We start from the raw sequence: 20,355 nt of genomic DNA on the forward strand, positions 1-20,355 counted from the left end.
CCCTCTTGCAAGGCCACCCCACTGTAGGTGAAAACTCTCGGTGCAGGCGGCCTTGGGGGCCAGGACGTCCAGGCCCAGAACCCATCTGCGCCCTTCCTCCATGGACCTGAGTGAGCGCTCAGCACTGCGTGCCTCAGGCCCATTCAAGAAGCAGGGCCGGCTGGGCGCGGTGGCTCACGCCTGTAATCCCAGCACTTTGGGAAGCTGAGGCGGGTGGATCACGAGGTCAGGAGATCGAGACCATCCTGGCTAATACAGTGAAACCCCATCTCTACTAAAAATACAAAAAATTAGCCGGGCGTGGTGGCACACATCTGTAATCCCAGCTACTCGGGAGGCTGAGGCAGGAGAATCGCTTGAACCCAGGAGGCGGAAATTGCAGTGAGCCGAGATCGTACCACTGCACTCCAGCCTGGGCGACAGAGTGAGACTCTGTCTCAAAAAAATAAAAAATAAACAAAGCAGGGCCAGCGCCGACGACCCTTCACACAGCTCCCAGGAGGAGTGCCCGGGTATAGGACTCAGGACTGTGACCTCTGCAGTGGCCCCCAAGAAACATTACTGCCATCACCCACCCTGCCTCTGTGGCAGTGGCCAAGATAACAGATCAGAATGGAACCATATGACAATGCCACTGCCCTGAGTGACGGAAGATGGCTGACTATCAGCAGTTCATGTGGCCCCACCTAACGCAAGTGCAGGGCGCTCTACAGTTTATAAATCCTTTCCCAGACACCGTCTTTTCGACACTCCCAGGTCAGCAAGGCACATAGGGCCTGCATTTCACAGCCACAGAGCAGAGGGCTGAGGCCGGAACTCAGATGCTCTGATTTACATTCAATCACGTCTCCAGAGGTGGCACGGAGGGGACAACGGGGGGCTTCTCTTGACAAAGTAGAGAAAGTCATTGCCAGCTCCACTGAAGACCAAAGAACCTCAGCTCTCAAACACTCTTGAAGGTGTTACTGAACTCTCCCAGCCTGTTTCCTGGGCCCTGACGTTGGTCCCGTGGGACACAGGAAGAGGAAGAAGCCAGCTCTGCTCTAGGGAGCAGAGCCTGCACACCTGCCACACTCTCAGAGGGCTGGGCACGGGCAGAGGAGCCGTGTGCAGGAGCAGTGTCTGGATGGAGGGGCGCTGTGGCAGGGGGCAGGGAAGGGTGCCCCAGGCAGCGGGCACAGCACGAGCAGGGGCAGGGAGGTCCACGCTCAGATGTGCGTCAGGGAGGCGCAAACCATGCATTTCCATTGGAATAGGCAGTAAAAGGTAGAAAAACAGAGTGGAGGCAAGGAAGGGAGTTGGAGCTTTCATCTCTCTCTGCAGGTAAGCCGTGGCCCGAGGTGTCAGCTCAGCACAATTGGGGCCCAGGGGCAGTGTCTTCTATCACTGACCCCAGGGCACATGGAACTGGGCAGGGAAAGCAGAGGCACAGGGCATGGTCAGTGAAGCCAAACAAGGAGTTTTGGGCCATCATCAGATGTAGAATGGGCAAGGAATGCCCGCAGCCACACAGGGGTTTTCTCTGGGCAACGTGGGGGTCCCACCAGGGCCTGCACCCTGCAAGCACAAAACTCACCTCTGAAGATAAAGGGAAGCTGTTGGAGCTGTGGAACTGGTCTGGGGTCAGGATGGAGCTGGGCTTAGGCTGCAGTCACAAGGGGGACGCAGGAGAGGCTGCAGGGGACAAGACCAGTCCAGGGTGATGACGGTCTAACTCTGAGCCTGAGGAAAGGGTGCCCACAGAGCTCACCCACCCTGGAGGCGTCATTCTGCCTGTGCCCCACCCCATGGTGACAGCGTTCTCTAGGAATATGATGCGCCCCTCTCCTCTTGCATCAGCCCTGAAAGTGAGTATTCTGGCCAAAAAGCAGAAGAGCACAGCTGTGTGGTCCATTTCCATGATGTTCTGGAACAGGCAACGTTAATCCATGGTGACAGACCTCAGGAGAGTGGTGGAGGGGGAGGGGGCTGAGGATGGCAAAGGGGCACCAGGAACTTTCCCAGTGGTGGAAATGTTCTCTGTCTGGACCAGGTGGTAGTTATGCACATACGCAGCTGTCAAAGTTAATCCAAATGTACATGTTAAAATGTGTGTGTTGTATTGCCTGCAAGTTACACCTCAATTAAAAAAATAAAGTTAGTGCTCAGGCTTCTTCCACAACTTCCTGAACCGTGCAAGCTGACTTTCTTGCTATTAAAAATTCACCGGTCCATGGCTGAGAACAGCAGCTGCCTTCTGTTTGCAAAGTCAACGCCAATCACTGCCCAGCAGTGGCAGACTCGGCCCCACAGGACCTCCTTTCTTTTTTCCCTTTGACCTACTTCCCTGATAAGTGACAAGACAGCCAGACTCCGGGAACAAACGCCCATCATTCAGCCCCAAGCTGAGCATGCCATGCTCCCTGGGCTAATCCACCCCGACAATGGGATGGATGTGAGGGGCTTTGCCATCGGCTCCAGCTGTCAGTCTGCCTGTCAGACTCGACAGTGGCCCCCTCTGTTCCTCCCGCCACCCCTACCCCATCCCCGACTTCTTTTTGTTTCCTATTCTTGACAGATGAACATCTGTTAAAATTCTGCTGGGTAAGCTGTGACCGGCGGCCCACAAATCCCCAAGCCACACCCCAGCCTCATCTGGGCACTGCCGGGAGCACAGCCTAGCCACCCTCTGGACACAGCCCCAAGAGCCACCAGCCTGGGCACGTGTGGCCCAAGTGGCATGGTGCATGCCACTAAGCCCACTGCCCAAAGGCCCCCAACCAGGAGGGATGTTCGGGTGACAAAAGTCAAAGCAACAGGGGCACGTTCCACAGAGGATGGGGCTGGAGGGGTGGCAGTGAGGGACAGCAGCTTCCAAGGACAGCGGTGGCAACTCCCAAATAAGGCCCCACTCCTGCTGTTTTTAGCTCATTCCACATACTTGGAAAAACATGGCAGAAACTGAAGCCAGCTGCTGCCTCGGTCCTGGGGCTGTGTGGAGGGGGTGGGGAGGCCAGGGGGCCCAGGCTCTGCACTCGACTGCTGGGGATGAGAGTGACTCTGAGCTGCAGAGAGCAGCACTGCAGCCGCCGTGGTCCCACTGAACCCCGGCCACCCTGGGCGGCAGAGGGCTGCTCACGGGACATACCTGCCTTGTCTCATGGGGGCCACTTCAGGAGGGGCCTCCCCAGGGCCAGCGATCACCCTGCAGCTCCGGGGCCAGGTGAATAGTGCCACCCTACAGGCACACAGCAGCACAGGGACCCCCACACATCCCTGCCTCTAGGGGGCTGCCTATGCACCCCTGGGAACGCTCCTCCCTGTCCCCTGGGTCCTGGCATGACCACCCTCTCAGCCCCTTACTTGGGGAAGGCACCCGACTGCCTACACCAGGCTGGCTTTCATTTGCTCAAAATCAGGAAAAAGCAGAACTCAAGACATCAAAGAAATGTCTTCACCTCTAACTCCACGAAACATAAATGGTCAGACACCCAGGAGAGAGTCCCAGGGACCCTTGAGTCTCACCTGAGGCTCTGGCTTCAAACCCCAAGATGTTTCCAGCCATGCCAGTGCCGCCCCCCCACAACTTACTGCACACAGGCCTCCCTTGGGAACTCGCAGATTTGGCCCCCCACCTCCCCACCCTGTTCCTTCTCGTGAACTGGCTGGGTTGGGGTGGGGCTGGGGACTCTGGATGCGTCATAAGAGTCTGAGTGGTCCTGACACAGCTGGGCCCTGCCCCCATGCTGGTCTTCGCCCCACAGGAAAGAGAGCCACATGCCTGGAGCACCCAGCACAGCCCCCTCCGTCCTCCCCGGGTCGCCTGCCGGCAGTGCGAGCTGTGCTCCCCATTGACCCATCACCTCTCCCCAGTTCCTCCTGGCAGCACCCAGCCTTGGAAGCTACTTCTGATTACAACCGTCGAAGGAAGACTCGCTCTCTCAGCACTGACTCAGACGGCCTGCACCATCGCGCTGCTCAGCACGGCCCGCAGGGCCTTCCTCCAAACCCCATGTAGTGGGGAGTATAATCACCCCCTTTTTACCAATGGGGAAACTGAGGCACAGAGAGATTAAGTCACTTTCCCAAGGTCCCAACACGATGACCAAAAACAGAAAGCCAGCCTGCAAGTGGAACTAGGTGCTCCAAGTCCTGGGTCTGCCTGACACCGCATTTCCTCATCACCACAATACTCAGCAGGCTCCCAACTACAAACTAAGCCATGTCCTCCATCCTGAATCCTCTCAGCCTAAACGTCACTCCCAATGCCTCCCTCCGGACCAGGCGCAAGTCCCACCAGCACAGCCTCCTTTGTTATCCGCATTTTCACTACCCCAGGACCAGCTCCGGAGCCCTCACCACGCGGCCTCTATCCTTCACCCCCAGACACTGGACCTCACCAACCCACAGCCAGGAGATCCGCGTGACCCCAGGGCCTCCTCTGCCTGACTCTGAATTCCACTGCCCAACATGACACCTCGGAAGCCTTCCTGGGCACTGGCAGCCCTCCATGGGCACTGCTCCTTCCAGCCAGCTCTCACATCCGGCTGGCGAGGTGCCCTGCACGAGGCCTCTGCCCACCAGGACCTCAGAGCCGTGCTGTCAGCTACAAGCAACAGAATTTCACATTTTCTTCATGTTGCCCCTGTGTGAGCAGCTTCTATCTCCAAGCGGTTTTCAGTCGAGTCGAGTCAAGGTGAGGCGAGGCGAGGCGGACCGTCCGCAGCCACGCTGCACAGCTAATTCATGCCCACCAGGCGCACAGCCGCAATACCAACGGGCGCCTGCGGCCTGGAAGGCCAAAGAGGAACAGAGAACAGCTACTGTGCTCAGGTGACAGGACTGTGGTCTTTTAACAAAACATTTTCCTTTAATGTGATATTTTATGGCAAGGAATAAAACCTGGAGGGCAGGACATTTGGATACTAACGCCCCAGGCTGCCACGTGGTCTGCTTTGTGAGGTCTGAAGCCCAAGCCCCATTCTGGCCCCGCTCACAGATCCGTCTCTGACTCACCAACTTCAATGCCAGGCTCTACCTGTCCTCCAACCAGAACATGAGTTCCTCGTGGACAAAGCCATTTCTCACCCATCTCCATCTCCCTCTGGATTAAGAAATATGGAAAGATCTTCTAGAACCACCTCAAATTTGCAAAGAGCCACCTTGGTGACAAACCCTTGAAATGCTTCTGAGAAGAGTCTAGGTTTCTTCTCAACTCTAAAACCTCTAGAAAACTTTATTTCCCCTTTTCCACACCAGCTGCCCCTGGAACACTTCAGCTTCAAAATGGTCTAGGGCAGGGAGACAGAGAAGCCAGCATCCACGCCCAGCACCGACCGGCTAATTAACCGGAAGCCCCATGAGGCCCATCTCCAGGCACCCCTGAGGCCAGGCTGGAGTGAATTGAGATGCTCACATCCTCATGCAAAACAAGACTCCCGGTTGCATCCTTCTGTCTCATCGAGGAGCATTTTTCTCCCTTTGACAGAACACCCAAACACAGCATCTGGAGCCAAAGCAGAAAGATTGAGGCTCAGAGTAAACCAGTCCCTGCACTGGCTGCATGTAGATGTTCCCAGCCAGAGTGCCACCCAGGCAGGGCCTCTAAATGACACAAAATGTTTCTCTCCTACATGCCTGTCATGCTCCAACTGAGTTGTGTGTAAAAGTGCTTCTCACGGCTGGTGGCAAAAACAGTTCCCACAAGACCAGACAAGGCTGACCCTTGACGACTGAGTCTCCAGGGAGCGTGGAGCTGCGTGCTAGCCCCTGCGGCCCTAACGGCTCTGGACTGGAAAAGCTTCCAACAGGAAGGGCAGGGCTTGCTGCTAATCCAACGGTCCAACCCCACAGTTGTCTGCGTTGTCAGTTCTATGCCACAGAACCACCAGGGCTGGGGCCAGAGCCACCAGACCCCGTGCCAGCCTGCAGGGGCCTCCTTCTCTGGGTAGCCCACCCACCTTCTGTGAGCGCAGGCAGCCTCTTCTAATCACCACAGGGCCTGCCCCAGCCCAGCCCTACCCACCCCCTTGCAGGAAAATGAGCCCTGAGGACTCCCCTGGGCTGCTCTGGGCCTGGACATGGAGACTGGGAGTGACATTTGCAGAAGGAGCGCACTGCCCTTGAAGGGCTCAGCCACTGGCAGCCAGTTCCCAAGGCTCAGAAGGCCCAGCTGTCAGAATGCTGGGAGCCAGCACCACCCAGGCCCCACCCCTGCCCAGACTGCAGGCGACATCCCTCGGGTGAGGGAAGGCAGCTGCTCTGAAACACCAGCTGAGGGGTCTGCATTTCACCTGTGCCACCCAGCCCGCAGGCACCCCAACTCCAAGACACTCAGCTCCCTCCACTCGGTGAGGCTGCGAGGGAAGAGCCCGGGTCCCTGCCCCCAGGCCCTGGGCACATTCAGGGGAGTGCAGCACCCGCTACCAGGAGGTCTGGCCGACAGGTGCACCAAGGATCAGATGCCAGACGCGAAGGGGTCCACAGGAGCGCGGGAATCATGCCCAAGATGCAGGAACGCCTGGGCCTTGAGAGACAGAAGCTGCACTGAGGCCTGGGGGCAGGAGGTGCCTTCGCAGGGAAGAGAGTTGTGTGTGAGACCCAGAGGGCATTGGTGGCACAAGCAGATGGAACCATCACCAACAAGGACACCCACGGCACACCCAGGCCAGGCGGCCCCCACACAGTGTGTTCCCACTCACCTTCCTGGCCACTGGAGCAGGGATTACTGATACTCTCATTTTGTGAATGAGGCCAACTGTGCCCCATGCCCCAGCTGCCCCTGTGGCAAGGGCCCCCAGCTTGTCCCCACTCATCCAGTGAAGGTGTGATCCACCCAGGCACACTGAAATTCCATGCTTCTTGGGGTCACAGGCCCTTTGAGAAACTGGTCCCCCTCCCCAAGACACAAACACACACACACACACACACACACACACACACACACACACACACACACAGTGCTATCGCCCAGGCCCCATGAAGTCCCCCTGCCAGGGTGGACCCAGCTCCAGCCTGAGAGTCCCCTGCTAACACAGGCACAGAGTGGGACCGGACATGGAACTTTCCACTCTAAATTAGCTTCCTTGGACAACAATGACACAGATTGTCTCAGGAGGCAGCGAGCCCCCACCACCGTGGGTGTTCAAGCAGGTGTGGGACTGGGCCTGCCAGGCCTGCACCTCACCAGGCAGACGATGGCCCCAGTGCCTCTGATGCTAGAGAGGCCCACAGACAAGAGACCTCCCATGGGCTGTATCTTCCAGGCAGGAGGGGAACCAGGGTAAAGGCAGGCACACCTGCCCTGAGGGGCAGTCCACAGTGCCCAGCACCCCAGTAAACCCTTCCCCACTACAGCTGGAGGTCCCAGCGGGGGGCCTTGACCAGCCCAGAGGAGGGAGACAGGAGCTCTTGGAAACCCTAGGTACAAAAGCCCTAGCTCTGCCCTGCTTCTCCCCAAGCTGGAAAGACCACATTTCACCAAGGTTTACACTCTTGGCTGTTCAGGTGCGTTCTTCAAAGGCCAGAGATGGGGGTGCTTTTTAATTTCCTGTGCTTTTCTCAACCCACACTAGGGGAAGCCACGAGAGCCGGGAAGCAGCGGCAGGCCCTGGGAACATCTGTGGGCACGGCCAGGGTGAGCCCCACCGTGGCAGGCAGGCTCTTTCCAGGAGCCGCTCAGGCTTCTAAGATGCTTAGAAACAACCACACACTCAATTCCTAAGTTTAAGAGGAACCCACATCACTCTTCCGCCACCTGGGGAACTGACTTTCCTTTGGAAGGACCTGGCAGTGGCCCCAGGGTCCACAGCAAATGGGAAGGCTCTGTGTGGGTGGCCCCTGCCCTTCCCCAGCAGGCAGAGATGGCACCTCCTCTTCTGCTCCCCCTCCTCCCCCACCAAGGCCAGTGGCGCTCTGGGTGATGGGGGCACCCTGTCATTGAGAAGCCCCGCGCCAAGGCCCTACAGCCCTCTCTTCTCCAAAGGGGAAAGAAACCCAGACAGAGAAAAACCAGCCTTTGGTGGGGAGGGTGGAGAACATAGCAGGAGCAGAACCCGATGGGAGGGAGAGAGAAGAGCAGAGTAGCAGAGTAGAAGGGCCGGCTCGGTAGCTCACATCTATAATCCCAGCACTTTCCAAGGAGAGAGGATCATCTCAGGCCAGGAGTTCAAGACCAGCCTGAGCAACATAGCAAGACCCCATCTCTACAAAAACTTACTTTAAAGCTTAAAAAAAAAAAAAAAAAAAAAGCAAAGAGGACAGTTTAGGAGAGAAATCTGTAGAAGCAGTACGCTAAGGAGGAGATGCAGCCCAGGCACCAGGAAGGTCTGGCCATGGGCACTCACTCCTCCAGCAGGCGAGCGCCCAGCACCAGCTGGCCCACCCAGGCACCCAGGACACGGGCCTGAATGGCTCCGTATTCCTGTGGGAGGTAATAGACAAGCAATAAACATAGACAATAAGGATACCTTAGTGATGTTAGATCATAAACGCTGCAGATCAGGGAAACGGCGCAGGGTGAAGTAGGTGAGATGCATGCTACATGAGACAGTCAGAGCAGGCCTTTCTGGGAGAGAGGGAGCTGGCAGGCCCGGGCAAGGTCCTGGGGTGGGAGGACATGGGAGCAGAGTGTAGAGAACGTGGCGAGTGCTGGTCCTCTGGGCTCCTTCCCACCATGTGATCTGCCCATGTGCCCAAGGTCTCTCATTTCACAGAACCCTGCAGCTCGGGGGTCACAGCTACACAGCCCCCAGATAGCATTAGAAAGGTGCCTTGGCCAGCCCCAGGTCATTCCATCCAGTGATGACCTGCTGACCTCTAGCCTGAGCTCTGGGCAGTGTAATTTGAGGAGGAGGAGAAGGGAGGGCAACAGGCCGGGGGTGTTGAGGGATGCACAGGCTGCGGCAGACACCAGAGGCTGCACCTTGGAGCCTCAGTTCTGGGTTTGGGTGTGGGGTGGACAGGGTGAGGGCTGGAGCAGCTGGGCCTGGCCACTATCACACCCTAGGACCCACCAGATCACCACGAAAAACAGAATGTCATCTGGCAGCCCAGACTGCAGAACAAACCTTCCAGAAAACACAGTGGTAAAGGTTGCATCAGGAACATAAAGTAATTACGTCCTCTCCCCAGGGATCACCCCTGCAGAAATCTGTCCTAAGAAACACCACAAAGAAGCAAAAGGTCTTAGTCACAGTGTTTGCTGAGGCCTTATTTGTAATAGCAAAAAAATAAATAAATAAATAAATAAAAATAAACGATCTCCAACGGCAGGGTTAACTAGACTATTGTCTCTGTGGAAAGGTGGCACTGATTAAAGTAGTGAGAAAATGACTGCAGTAACATCAAAAATGTTCAACACGTCAAAACCAAAAACCATACACACACAGCATGCCACGAACCATGATTTCTACTAGAATGAACAGCAGTTACGAGAAAGTGCCAGCGGAGACGAAAATTGAAAAAGGAAAGGTGGCCTCACTAGGGAGACCAGTCTCTGAGTAATATACTGATAATACTGGTAAATACATACTTTTTAATATATTTTTCACTCCAAATTCCATGTATGTTCCTATGAAGCTATTTGTGCAAATATTTTTTTCAGGACCATATATCACAAGGGCAAAAGGGCCAGGTCAGCTCTCCAGCTCAGAGTGACCAGCTCAGAGCAGGCGGCAGACTCCAGGGTTAGCAGCCTGGCTGACACCTGGCCCACATGAATTCCTCAACCTCTCTGACCTAAACATCCTGTCTGTGAAATGGGGATATTTACTGCACCTCTACATCAGAGAGTGTGAGGCTTAAACAGGATGCTTCATAGAAAAGTGCTCAAGAGGTAACAGCTGGAGGGGGTAGTGGTTTTCATTAATTAAGCGTTGCCTTCATCCAGCCGCGGGCCAGCTCCAACACAAACCACACACCACTGACTCAGACTCAGGGGCCTGGATTCAAAGCCGGGCCTGGATTCAAAGCCTGGCCTGGCTTCCAGCTGTGAGATTCGGGGCTCCCAGAGCCTCAATTTCCTCATTCATAAAGCAGAAAGTGATCATTCCTCTTATTTTTATTTTTGAGACAGAGTTTCACTCTTGTTGCCCAGGCTGGAGTGCAATGGCACAATCTAGTCTCACTGCAAACTCCACCTCCCAGTTTCAAGCGATTCTCCCACCTCAGCCTCCTGAGTAGCTGGGATTACAGGCATGCGCCACCACGCCCAGCTAATTTTGTATTTTTAGTAGAGACGGGCTTTCGCCATGTTGGCCAGGCTGGTCTCGAACTTCTGACCTCAGGTGATCTGCCCACCTCGGCCTCCCAAAGTGCTGGGATTACAGGTGTGAGCCACTGAGCCCGGTTGATAACTGCTTTTAAACACACCTTTGGCTGCTGTGGAAAACAGCCTGGTAGTGCCTCAAAAAGTTACACACAGAATGATCCTATGACCAGTAATTCCACTCCTACATATATACCCAAAAGAACTAAACCCCTCTACTTATGTATGTACACACAGGTACACGAATGTTCACAGCAGTGTTCACATAGCCAAAACATGGAAACAGCTCAAATGTCCATAACTGATGAAAGGATAAATGGAACGTAGTGCATTCACCAACTGACGGAGGTGAGAGAGGCCATAAAAAGGAATGGAGCACTGACACATGGCAGCATGGATGAACCTTGAAAATACACTCAGAGTTCAAGACCAGCCTGGCCAACATGGTGAAACCCCATCTCTACTAAAAATACAAACATTAGCCAGGCATGGTGGCAGGCGCCTGTAATGCCAGCTACTCCGGAGACTGAAACAGGAGAATCCCTTGAACCGGGGAAATGAAGGTTGCAGTGAGCCAAGATCACGCCACTGCACTCCAGCCTGGGTGACAGAACGAAGCTCCGTCTCAAAAAATTAGCCAGGCACGGTGGCGGGTGCCTGTAGTCCCAGCTACTTGGGAGGCTGAGGCAGGAGAATCACTTGAACCGCGGAGGCGGAGGTTGCAGTGAGCCGAGATTGTGCCACTGCGCTCCAGCTTGCATGACAGAAGGAGACTCTGCCTAAAAAAAAAAAACAAAAACAAACAAACAAAAAGTCTAGGCATGGTGTCTCCCACCTGTAATGCCAACACTTTGGGAGGCCAAGGCAGGTGGATCACCTGAGGTCAGTAGTTTGAAAGCAGCCTGGACAACATGGTGAAACCCTGTCTCTACTAAAAATACGAAAATTAGCGAGGCGTGGTGGCACATGCCTGTAATCCTACCTACTCGGGAGGCTGAGGCAGGAGAATAACTTGAACCTCGGAGGCAGAGGCTGCAGTAAGCCGAGATCACACCACTACACTCTGGCCTAGGTGACAGAGCGAGACTCTGTCCCAAACCAACTTGGATTATAAAAAGCTTTTCTTACGACCCCAAGAGCGGAGGAGCTCAGGGACAGACAAAATAGAGGCTGGCTGCAGAAGGCGGAGAGTGGGACTTTCGCGGATGGGTGGGGAGAGAGAAAGCCTGGAGCTGCACCCCCAATGTCTGTGCACATCACATGCTGCAGAATAACACCACCTCTTCCAGCTTGGCCCCCACCTGCCCTCTCCCAGCCCAGCCACCCAGACAGCACCCCACTCCCCACACACACCTCACATCTGCCCACCTCACACTCACCAGCTCAGGCTCCCAATGCAACCTGGAACCTGCCCTTGGCCTCTCAGCTCAGCCACCCCCATTCCTGTTGGCCCCTGGCTCCCCCATCTCTCTCATCCTAACGCACACACTCGCACTCTCAAACTCACACACACACACACACACACACACACACACAGTCCGGAGGAAAACCATAATTAACTGAAGTCCAGGCAATTCCCCGAGCAGGGACCACATTTCAAAGGTGAGGGAAGCAGGCAACAGGAAACATACAGGGGGCACGCTTGGGGGTGGAGCATGAAATAAGAAATCACTTGCAAAAGAGAAAAACAAAATGAGGTAGCTGGTTTTAGACACCTCTGAGCACACAGAACAGGACAGGTGCCTCTTGGTCTTCACTCAACAGGGAGATGGGCCAGACAGGTCCCTGCTGCTCCACTGCAGAGCTGGGGGCCACGGCCCTGACACCAAAGCCCTGGGGCAGGTGGGGAGGCAGCTGTTCTCCTGCCTGTGCTCTGGGCAGGGCTCAGCCTCACAAGGGAACTGGCCCAGGGCTCTGCTTGGCTACTCTGGAAAAGTCCTGGGAGACAAGCAAAGGACTTGCTGGGTCACTCCAAATGGCCCAGATGTGTTGGTGACATCAGGTATCAGGTTAGGCACAACTCCGCTTACCCGGCCTCATCTGTAACCTGCCCTCTCTTCCCAACAAGTAAAGGATGCCTAGGTAGAGGGGGACAAGGCCTGGAGCATAATTACCATTATAAAGGCTCTGAGAAGTGCTGCAGTGAGGAAATCCAGTTCGCTTTCTCTCCCCCAGGATTACTCAACTGTACCTGATCACAGAACATTTTTTCGTTTCAACTCAGGAAACACATTTTGAAAAACACTGGCCTAGAGGCAGAAGTGAAATGGAAAACACCAAAGTAAAACTGAAGAGGAGGCGCTGGGCAGAGAACAGTCGGAGGCGCCCTGAATCCTGGACCGGTGGAGATCCCCAGCTCTGCACGCTCCCCTCCCTGGGCCCAGACCGCCTCCCCCCATTTCCTGGAGAAGAAGGCTAATGCGCACCAGGGTGAAGGGCTTGCCTGGGCCACACCCCCGGGCTCACCCCACACCAATCATGCTCCTGCGAGAGCCAGTGACTTTCTTGATTTGGCTACTGTGGAATTGTTTTCAACTAACCACCCCAGATACAAATGACAAATGACCGGATATAAATGACCCACAGGTCTCTGTGATATGGCTTCATGCAGGCCAGCACAGCCACTGCCATGCAGAACGAGAATGACCCCAGGCAAGTCCTCGCCTCCCAGACCCAGAATCCCGTGGAACCCAACAGGGCTGGGTCACAAGCACTGTCTGGGTTGGGCAGAGATTCCAGCAAAGGGAGGAAACATTCATGCACCGGAGCCAGTTACCAGAAGCAAATCGCCTTTTCCAAAACCAAGGCTGTTAATGGAGTCCATTGATGACCGGAGTCAGGGTCTAGCTATGGAATACTGCACAGCAGAGATCTTCCCGAGAGAAAGTGCTTCTCCCTGAAAGCCAAGTGTCCTCTACAATGTTTTAACTGGGCGAGCATCTATATTTCATTGCAGTGGCCATGCACGTGCTGACAAGGGGCTGGGGGCAGGGTGGGGAGCAGAAGCTCAGGGGCCTGGTAGGGAAGGAAACAGGCCACCAGGGCTCCCCAGAAGGCATGTGTCTCTCTCGCTAACATAGGCATGCACACACATGTGCACACATATCCTGCAAGCCCTGAGTTAGCAACTGTGGAATGTGACCAGGTCAGTGATCCCAGAACAAGCTGCTAGAGAATATGACATTTGACTGATGTCTGCAAATGTGCGTTTTCACTAATTAGAACGTTTAGGGCAGAGCAGAGAAAAATATGTATTTCAGGGTCCCAGTTTGACCTGCCAGAAACAAGCCTGTTACTAACATTCTTATTTTCAACAAAATATAGCATTCTGATTACATACCATCTTGGTTCCACGCCTCCTGCCTTGCCAAGCCCCCGGAAGCAGCCCAAGGCCATGGCAAAGAGTGAGAAAAACAGTCCTGGGTGGAGACTGACTCGGGGTGTCAGTCAGTGGGGGACTGATGGCTGGTGGGAGGCCAGCAGTGATCACCTTCTCATTGGGACAGTTAGGTAGTGCTCCCCCAGGGTCACGTGGCCACTCAGGTTCATATGGGAGGCGAGGGAAGTGGCAGACCCCAGGAGAGTGGCTCCGATGTCACAGTCCCCTCCAGGCCTCAGTGTCCTCATCCATTAAATGAGCAGGCTGAGGTCTGGGATGACAAGGAGGACTTGCACTTACTGAAACGCACAGGAGGCTGTTCACTGATTTCTTTTATTGATGGAAGAAAACACTTTTGTAAGTAGCAATTAAGAGGCAGGCACTGGAACCACCGTCTGCCGATTCCTAGTTTTGCCTGCAAGAAATTGAGCAAATTAATTGACCTCTCCTAGCCTCAGTTTCTTCATCTATAAAACAAGGGTAGTGATGGCCCCCAGCCCACAGGGCAGCTGGAAGGATTAAAGAAATCAAACATCTCTTAGAGCACGCCTAGCACAATGTGATACACTACAAATGTTAGCTATTTTTATCTATGAAGTCTAGATTTTATATCTTGGGTGTTCTAAAGCAGGATACATTTGTTTAAAAACAAGGATTTTCATTAAACGCATACCCCACAGAAAGCAACCCCATGGAGACTGCTCTTAATTCAGGCCAGTATCGAAACGACTCTAACTACAAACTTTATACAGGTGTCCTGGCTGTCCTTCAAATCCAACTAAGGTGGTACTTCTCAAGTACTGTGCACGTGTGTGTGCATGCACACGTGTGGGAAGGCAGGGCTCATGGATCCCTCAAGTACCCCATCCCCGCAGTCTCAAGTCACGAAGCGACAGACGGGGCAGCCAAGGAAGGTCTGCGCCCGGCTGGACTCTGGTGAAGCCATCAACTCCACCTCTGCGCCGTGTCCTGCAGACTGGGCTACCTTTTGGGTGGGGACCAGCATTTGGTGCAAGAAAGACAGACAGAATAGGAAAAGAGTGAGTTTGACTCCAGGTAATGAAGACAGTACCAAGTCCCAGAGTCCACAAATGCCACGCAGATGGAAGCATTTAGTGCAAGGCCACACGGCAAACTCAAGGATCCAGGGACAGAGGTGCAGACTGCAGTGCTCCTGAGCCATGACCCTGCAAATTACCACCATAAGAAAGGAGGCTACCAAACCCCTGACAGTCGGCTGGGCTGGCAAAGACTTGTGGTTTCCATCAAGGTGGGAGGAGGTGGGACATCCTAGCCCCTCCCCAGTGCCCATAGCAGAGGGAAGCAGCCACTTCCCCTGTGTGGTTACAAAGATCTCATTATTCTTCCCCACAGAGAGGAAACTGGAGGACTGAGCTCAGAATGCATTTTGGAATTGGCAGAAAAGAACATCTGGGGAAGGAAACACACTTCAGAAACAAACATACCTTTGTACCAGCTTTTATTTTAAGTGTTGGAAAAATAATAATAAAGACATGCCGAATTTATCATCACTCTACAAAATCCCTTTATTGAGCAAAATGTGGCAGCTCTGCTTTCAAATGATCTACCGTTCCTGGAAAATTGCAGTGACGTGGATGCCAAGGCCCAAAGGCTGCTGTCAGCAGCCAAACAAAAGATGCCACCTCAGGCTCCATGACACTGTCCCATGCCCGGGAACTGGACAGATTTGGGGAATGCCACAGTTTGCCTTTAACCCCTTGCCTCCTGGTCTCTTGATGCATCTCAGAGGCTAACATTCTTTGAGGAACTGGCATTTCTTAGTTCTAAATATGTATGTGGGTTTGGGAGCTGCCTGCAAAGTCCAGTGTTGAGGATCAGCTCTGATGGCCTTGGAATCAAGCTTAAGTGTCGGGTCTTAAAGAGGAATTTGGAGAAGCTGAGCACTATGGTTTTGTAGGCCCTGGGTGAACTCTGCCACCAAGCATTCATCGTGGACCGACAGCGTGCGAGGGCCTCTGCAGGCAGGTGCACAGGACGAAGCAGATTCCCTCCGGGGGAAACCTGGAGGGAAGCTCCGTTTTTTTCCTAAGGCACCAGGCCTGGCTTCATGGGTCCATATCTTCCATGCCTGCCACACTTTCTGAGTCTCGTGTGGGAGCTGCTCCTGGTTCCTGACTTCACTCAGTCATCATAAGAGGTGTAACTACTGTCACTCCATTTTACAGATGGGGAGACTGGGGCATAAGGGGACCAAGAAACTGATGCGAAGTCACACTTGGCTGATCAGTGACAGGGGAGATCAATTCCCAGATTCTTTCTGCAAGAGTTAAATTGTTTTCATGCTGCCTAAGGGGGCGGGGAGGGGCAATTGAAAGACCCCTGGGTATCTTTGCAAAAAGGGTCAAGCACAGGAGCCACAGCCAGTGGGTCAGATCTGCAGAAGCGCTGGGGTGACCCTCCCTACACCCAGAGGGATGCTTGTCCCCTCCTGGCATTCACTGGGTCGCCTCAGGACCGTGGCCTCCCAGGACCTCAGCACAATCCTGGTCCTGTGCTCCAGGACAAGCCCTCTGTCCCCAGGATGATGAGGAAATGGAACCAAGAGAGGCTCGCTGCAGCCCAACACCCACGCTGCCCCTTCTCGGGGGCAAGAACCGTCCTGGGGAGGACTTGGCTTTGGAGGGGGACCCTGCGAGTCAACAAGCCTCTCCTGCTCGTGGGTGGGATCCCACCCTAGGCCCTCACCTGCTGAGGCGGGCAGGGACGGGCAGCACAGCTTGGCCAGGGCAGATAACCCCCACCTTGGCTAGGGTGAGGGTAGGACATGTGGGCTCCAGCCCGGCCCCACCATCCCTGCACAACACTGGGCAAAGTCCACGTTCTCCTCAACTGGGTGTTGACATCTGCAGGACAGGGGCATGGATGCACAGAGCACTGAAGCCACACAGCAACCTAGGAGCAAGACTCCATGCCTCCCCGGGGACCCCTCCCCACCATGAGGACCACGCAGGCTTCCTGTGTGTCGCAAGGGCTCCAGTGTGGAGACACACGTCTCCTACACAGCCAGACCTAACACTCTTGTAGCCGGGTGGTCCCACCTGGGCTCACAGCCGGAAAGCCAGGGGCTCAAGGCTTCACAGGGTCTGCTCTCATCCCAGAGGCGATGGGGAGCCACACAGCAGGCTGTAGGAGAGAGGGTGGCGCCCCCCTCCACTTCAGAGGCCCCTTCTGGCATACAGACTGGAGAGCATATCTCACAGTAACCACGGAGCGCCAACTGGGCACAGGGCCTGGTTGGCAAAGCGGGGCAAAGGCACTGACCGTCCATGGCCAGGGTGAGGGAAGCCGAGCAGGCAGAGACCTCGGGCAGAGGGGGAAGACCCTGGTGTCCAGGCTGGCCCTGCCTTCAGCAGTGAAGCTGACCGCGGAGGCGTTGATGCAGGGAGTCCAGAAAGGGCTGTTGGTCAGCCAGGGGGAGCCCCCCACAGAGGAAGCAGCCAGCCAAGACACAGAAGGCAGGGTCCCCTCAACAGTATCCTCTGAAAAGGAGAGGCAGGGACTGCTCTGGCGACACCTACAAATAGATGGTCAGCCCCCAGCCATACCTCTAACAAAGCAGAGGTCCCCAGGGGAGGGGCACCCGCAGGTACCTGCACCTGTTCCCCCAGACTCCCAGAGCCCACCCGACCCCATCTCACCAGGGCTCCAGCTACAAAATAAATGCCGGGGCCAGCTAGGCAAGGACGCACACTTGGTACCGACTGAACAGGCTCCACACTGTCATGAGTGCAACCCACAGGCCACGCTATGCAGAGCTGAGATTGTTGCAGCCAAGCAGCCTTTCAGCGGAGTCAAACAAGTCCAGAGTCCCCGGGGGGTCCTCACCATGGAGTAACAATAGCAATGCGATGGTAAACCTAACAGCTAACCGTCACTGAGCCAGGCCCTGAGCTAGGCACTTTTCAACACTGCCTCTCTGCAGCCTCAGGACGATCCTGTGGGAGCCCAAAGATCATTCCCTATTACAGATGGGGAAACTGAGCCCTGGAGCAGTGAACGTGCTTGTCCAAGACCACAGAGCTAGGAGTGAGACAGAAAAGCAGGTTGGGCAGGAACGGATGAGGGGGGCCTGCAGCCCCCAGGACCCCAACCCTGCAGCTCACCACTGCCCCCTCAGCTATTCCAGCAAACCTCAGGGTAGGGGAAGGAGGCTGGGGACACCTCAGGTGTTTGAAACAGTAGCTTCTGCTTGGAGGCCAGCGCTGCATAGTGGCTGCTGTCCAGAAGCACACCCCAAGCCACCTGTGCCACCTGGGGTGACCTTCCAGCATGCCTTGATGACCAAGCTGGCCTTATATACTGTGGGCAGCCAAGAACGGAACAGGGCCCACCCATCCTCTTCACACCTACACAAAGCAAGAGGGGGGCACTTCAACTGAGTGCGTCCCTCTTGCTCAAGGACCTCACGGATCACGGGGTCATGGCGTGATCCCAATTCTGGACTCCCATCTGCCTTTCATACTGCTCTGCCCACACAAGCCAGTAACGCTGGGGACATCCCTGAACCTGTTTCCCACCCAAAACACATCATCCCCTTGGACCCCAGCCCTCCGGGAGAGGCCCTAATCCTTGACTGTGGTGAGATCAGATCACTGGTTAAGTACCCGGAGGAGCCTCGGTCAGGGAGCTCCAGGGGTTGGGGGTGATAGGTGTGGTGGTGTCCCGCCCTGGGCTACGGTCCACCCTGATGCAGGAGGTCTATGGTCAGAACCGGGCTGTGCAAGGCACAGGAGGCCAGAGGGAGAAATGCTCACCTGGGGGGGTCTCTGAGCAGGGCTCCCTGGACCCTCAGAGAAAAGCAAAGCAAGGAGGCCACCCGGAGCCCAGCATCTAGCACCTAGAGGCATGCCAGACCTGCGTGGATCCTGGAGGAGATCTCCCATCACGCTCCAAGTCAGTCATGCCCAACCCAGGGACCCACAGCCCAAGGGGCTGTAAAGATGTACTGGGTCCAAGAAGGGCCTTCGACACTAAGAAGCCAAGTGGCACCCCTCGGTGTGGAACAGGCGGAATCCCACCAGCCTCTGCTCTGCCAGGGAGCATGGCTGGACGATGAGCAGAAGGGGCTGTTGCTTAGTAAACGTCATTTCCTTAAGAGGAGAAAACTTTTCAAAATAGATAGAAATTTTTTTTTTAATTAAAACTGGTGGCCAAAGGGATGGAAAGCGCCCGTTGTCCTTCCCTCCCATCGTGAGCCATCCTCTGCACACCTCAAGCTGTTCGCTGCCCAGGTGTCTCCTGAGGTGCAGGGGGCAGGTGAGAATCCATGAGCCCTCGGCTAGCCATGGCTCTCTGGAGCTCTGCCCCAGGCCTTCGGGGGACAGGCTGGGCAGCCTGGGGGCCACACAGGGCAGAGCCCAGCTGGGTCAGCACACAGGGCCACACCGGGCACAGACTCTCTGAGCCTCCCCTGTGGACACAGCTCTCACTATGCCAGCCCACTGGGTCCCGGGGGTCTGTCCCACAGGGTGATATGCTGTCACAGACCACCACCACAGCCATGGCCTGCTGTTCCGCCCGCAGCCAGGCAGTCACCTGCTCCACAGGGACAGGCAACGCCGCACTGGGGACTACTCTGTGGCAGGACTACAGCTCCAGCAGCTCAGCCCTCCTGAGAGGGAGAACTCCGTGCCCTAAAGGAGGCAGACGCAGCAGACGGCACCAAAGCCACCACAAGCCCGTGGCGCCCTGCGTGGCAGGACAGGAGTCCCTGATCGCTGCTCTTTGTAACCAGAGCTGCAGTGGAGCCTACAAGGCAAGGACTGGGGGTGGCAGCGGCCACAGCAGCTGAATGAGTGTCCCAAGGGAGCAGGCGGCTGCGGGGAGTCCTCCGGCACTGCAGCAAACTCCCTGGGCCCCCTGAGCAGCAACCTGGTGGCAAGGGCAAGAACTCCCAGGGGCACAACCCGGGAAAGTGAAACTCTCTTCATGTTCAAATTCTTGAGAACATATTAAAAATATCACTCAGTCACCTACTCTATAGTTTTAACTCAAAAGTACCAAATTAGCCAGGCGCAGTGGCTCACGCCTGTAATCCCAGCACTTTGGGCGGCTGAGGCAGGAGGATTGAGCCCAGGAGTTCCAAATGAGCCTGGGCAACATGGTGGGACCCCATCTCTACAAAAAAAGTTGTTTTTTTTTAAATTACCTGGGCATGGTGGTGTGTGCCTGTAGCCCCTGCTACTCAGAAGCCTGAGGCAGGAGAACCACATGAACCTGGCAGAGGTCGAGGCTGCAGTAGGCTGTGATGGCACCAATGCACTCCAGCCTGGGCAACAGAGTGAGACTCTGTCTCAAAATAAATGTAAAAAGCACCAGGCCAGGTGGGGTGGCTCACGCCTGTAATCCCAGCACTTTGGGAGGCCGACGTGGGTGGATCACCTGAGGTCAGGAGATCGAGACCATCCTGGCTAACACAGTGAAACCCCATCTCTACTAAAAATACAAAAAAATTAGCCGGGCATGGTGGCGGGCGCCTGTAGTCCCAGCTGCTCAGGAGGCTGAGGCAGGAGAATGGGGTGAACCCAGGAGGCGGAGCTTCCAGTGAGCCGAGATCATGCCACTGCACTCCAGCCTGGGCGACAGAGAGACTCCGTCTCAAAAAAAAAAAAAAAAAAGTACAAAGTAGAGTGTGGTGGCACATGGCTGCAGTCCCAGCTACTCAGGAGGCTGAGGCAGGAAGATCCTT

General features: G+C 55.3%; 2 protein-coding genes across 2 annotated transcripts in view; one reads left to right on the forward strand and one right to left on the reverse strand.

The window, feature by feature from the left end:
- The window catches only part of LOC129467502 (aspartate-rich protein 1-like), a 172,960-nt gene that overhangs the window by 79,610 nt on the left and 72,995 nt on the right, over positions 1–20,355 (forward strand). The gene's annotated exons all lie outside the window — the stretch shown is intronic.
- Positions 1–20,355, reverse strand: part of LOC129468552 (low-density lipoprotein receptor-related protein 5-like protein) — a 52,462-nt gene that overhangs the window by 23,918 nt on the left and 8,189 nt on the right. The gene's annotated exons all lie outside the window — the stretch shown is intronic.

This window comes from Symphalangus syndactylus, chromosome 18 (genome assembly GCF_028878055.3).
Source record: "Symphalangus syndactylus isolate Jambi chromosome 18, NHGRI_mSymSyn1-v2.1_pri, whole genome shotgun sequence".
NCBI lineage: Eukaryota > Metazoa > Chordata > Mammalia > Primates > Hylobatidae > Symphalangus > Symphalangus syndactylus.